Source organism: Octodon degus, unplaced genomic scaffold (genome assembly GCF_000260255.1).
Source record: "Octodon degus isolate 3935 unplaced genomic scaffold, OctDeg1.0 scaffold00041, whole genome shotgun sequence".
NCBI lineage: Eukaryota > Metazoa > Chordata > Mammalia > Rodentia > Octodontidae > Octodon > Octodon degus.
In genome coordinates, this window is record NW_004524617.1 from 11366351 (window position 1) to 11370006 (window position 3656).

The window sequence follows — 3656 nt, forward strand, 5'->3', positions numbered from 1 at the left end:
CTCGGTGGACGAGGTAGGGGGGGTGCTGCGTAGTGGTGAGGGGCATCCCAAGGGGGTGGAAGAGGATTTCACCCATGCTTAGCCTGGGCTGGGAACCGGAGTTGGTCCCACCCATGCAGGGTAGCCAGAAGCTCTCCCACACACTCACTGGACCTGGGCTAGGACTGGGTCTGAAGGTTCCAGGAATGTAGCAGAAATTCCTACTCAGCAGGCAGGGTGGGGGAGGTGCTGCGGAGTGGTGGGGGGTGTCCCACGTGGGTGGAAGACAGTCTCACCCACGCTGCTCCTGGGCTGGGACCCGGAGTTGGTCCCGCCGGTGCAGGGTAGCCTGAGGCTCTCCCATACTTCAATATTTATCAAAAAAAAAAAAAAAAAAGACTTTTCTTGGTGAACTCACCAAGTTAAATTTCTGCATATGATTAAGACAAATATTTGCAATAACAAATGAAATGTGTACGCTTCCTTTAGGCATTTTAGACTGAAACTTATTGTATTAAGTTCCTGACTTATGAACATCTGATCTGTACATTTTCACAGATGTACCAACCTCCCAGGAGGAACATTCTCACAATTTAGCTCACATGTCTACCTTACCATTTTAATGTAACCATGAAAGTAAAAATAATTTACAGTGTTTTTCCTTTTAGTTTTTTTATGCTTTACGTGGTATATTTGTGTCAAAGGTGTATAAGATTCACTTTGTTGTACTCATAACAGGTCTGATTTATGAATGTTCTCTGGGAATGTAACTGGTTCTCAACTCAGAGCATTACTGTAGTTAATTCATGAGAGACTTATCACAAAAACCAATGCGCATAGACTTAGTGGCTCAAAAAATAAGAAACAAATCACTGGACTGCAGTTTATAAACTTGTTTTCTAGTCATAGCTGTCTCACAGATATGATGTCAGGATTCTCTGCACTTTCCTTAGCCCACTTCCTTACTCTACAGCTGGCAGCCACTAAGAAACTGCCTCCTAGACGTCAAGTTGACAGTCCATGACTTCAGATGCTGGAGTCTGAAAAAGAAGGAATGTGGGCTGAATGACCTTTAAGTACTCTGTTCCAGAGTTAGTATTCTATGATATGAAGAGGAGTACACTCATACTCAGTATCCTGAGATTAATATACAAAAACTTCCAAATGACAGCAAAGAATTATTAAGTTTCCCATGTGAACACTGCTAAAATAGCTTTTAAAATCAAAAGCAGGTTTTATGTATTCACTCACAAGGTGATTCAACTGTAGAAGGAAGCTTTTAGCATTATGAAATCCTGTATTTTGCAATGCTTTTTCTCAGCAATTCTTTTAACTTTTACAGTCTTGAAAAGATTCCTTCATCTGAAGTTTATAATGCATTCATATATTGTGTGTGATGTCTGATGTGATCAACAATCAAGGTGGCGATGAAGTAGTAACTATGATCATAACCCTGTTGTATCTAAAAAAAACCCAGATATTTTCTTTTCTGTACAAACAGTGATGAAGTTATCTGGGAGAGCTGCCCATCTGCAAGTAACTGGGCGTGTTTTCCTGGATCAATTAGTATGTCCATCTGAGAACCCAGATAAGACTTCGCAAAATGAATTGCCCCATAAGTCTTCCATTTGCTTTGATCTGTTCCCAAATATCCAGTAAAGGCTTTTTTGCCCCAACGACAGAGAACTGGGTTGCAAATTGGAGCAAATGCTGACACAGATGTATAGTTTTCAGGGTTTTTCAAAGCACAAATCAGAGCTCCATAGCCTCCCATAGAGTGGCCCAAAATAGATGTTCTTTGGGGGGTCCGCTAAAAAATTGGCATTTATGATTTGAGGAAGCTCCTCTGTTACATAAGTGTACATTCTGTAATTAGTTTTCTAAGGATCTTCAGTAGCATTCACATAAAATCCCACTCCAGTGCCAAAGTCCTAGCTATCATCCTCTCCTTTAATATTGCAACCACGACAGCTGGTGTCTGGAGTGATGACAACAAGGCCATGTTCCAAGGAAACTTGACAATAATCAGATTTTCATATAAAATTTAGTTCTGTGCAAGTTAAACCAGAGATCCAATATAAGGCAGGGCACTTTCCAGTTTCTGCCTTTAGTGGTAAGTAGACAGCAAATTTCATTTTACATCTTAGTTCCACATTCTCATGTTCAAAAACTTTCTGCAATCCCCTAAAGTACTTATTGCAAGAAATCTGCTTTAATGCCATTCTTCTCCTGTCTAATTGGTATTTGCTCATCTGTGCCATAGAACAGATGATCCTCAGGCACTCTGGTAGCAGTGCTGATATTGGGACATCAACTCTCACGTACATTTAATAACAACCTGATAACAACATAGAATTTCAGGCTTATATTTACTTTTTCTGGATGTTTGAAGGCATAGATTTTAGCTTCCAGTATTGCTGGTGTAAAGTCTGTGGAAAATTATGATTACTAATCCTTTCTAAGTAATTTGATTATTTCTCTTCACATAAAGGGAAAGAAAAAAACGAGAAAAAAGGATAAAATGGAGATAAGACTTTGTAAATAAGGAGGGAAGAGGGACTGCAGGGAGGGGGAAAATGGGAGGGAGGAAAAACAAATCAAGCTATGTCATGTGCACATATTAATTCCCTATGATGACTGTGTTCATTGTGTAGACCTAAATTATGACAAAAAATGTAAATAAATAAATTGAATACATAAATCTCTCTTTGTCTCTGATGTCCTGAAATATCCTAATAATATTCTTTGATGTGAATCTAATTTCAACCATTAAACTTGGTATTAAGTGAAGTATTTTAAGTGAGAATTTATTGCCTTCAGACATTTTGATGTGATCTTAACTGATCTGTATTCTTCCACAATTTCCTATTTTCACTTTTTGGTACTCTGTTGTTTGGATAATAGGCCTTCGAGGTTTGACCTGAATCTCCTAATTTTATTCATTCAAATTTCCCCCTATTTTCCAAAAGATATATTCACTATTATCTTCTAATCCTTTTACGTCTTTTTGTTTGTTTGTTTGTTTGTTTGTTTGGGGTTTTTGTTGTATGTTTGTTTGTTTGTTTGGGTTTTTGGGGGGCTTTTTTTGGCAGAACTGGGGATTGAACTCAGGTCCTTGTCCTCACCAGGGAAGCACTTATTCTACTGAACCATCTCCCCAGGCCTTGTTTGGGTTTTTTGGGGGGTGGCTCAGCCCACTCTGAGGGAGGAGCTAGTCAGCATGTGGGCCAGGGATCAAATCGTGGTTCTCTGCACCTGCCTAAACTTGCCTAAACAGGAGCTTTAGACCACTGAGCTATCTTGCTAGCCCCTTCTAATCCTTTTACATGCATATAAATTATGAAGCAATCTCTATGTTTCTGGCACTACTATAAGTGCCCTAGGATACAGTAGTGAAGAAAGCAGATGCAAAAATCTGTCCCTGTAGATTTGACATTCTGTTATGTAGATAAACAAAAGTATAAGTGAAGTAAAACACATACAATATGAGGCAAAAAATATATACTAGATAAACAAAGTATATTTAGCTTTGCTTTTGAGATAGGGTCTCACTCTGCAATTCAGACTGGGCTTGAATTCATGCAGCTCAAGCTGGCCTGAAAATCCTGACAATCCTCCTTCCTCAGCCTCCCCAGTACTAAGATTACAGGTATGTGTCACTTCACCTGAAACAAGGT

The 3656-nt window shown here is 39.3% G+C and overlaps 1 pseudogene; it reads right to left on the reverse strand.

Moving 5' to 3' along the window:
• Window positions 1–1348: 1348 nt before the first annotated feature.
• Window positions 1349–2201, reverse strand: LOC101569197 (annotated as a pseudogene).
• Window positions 2202–3656: the final 1455 nt, after the last annotated feature.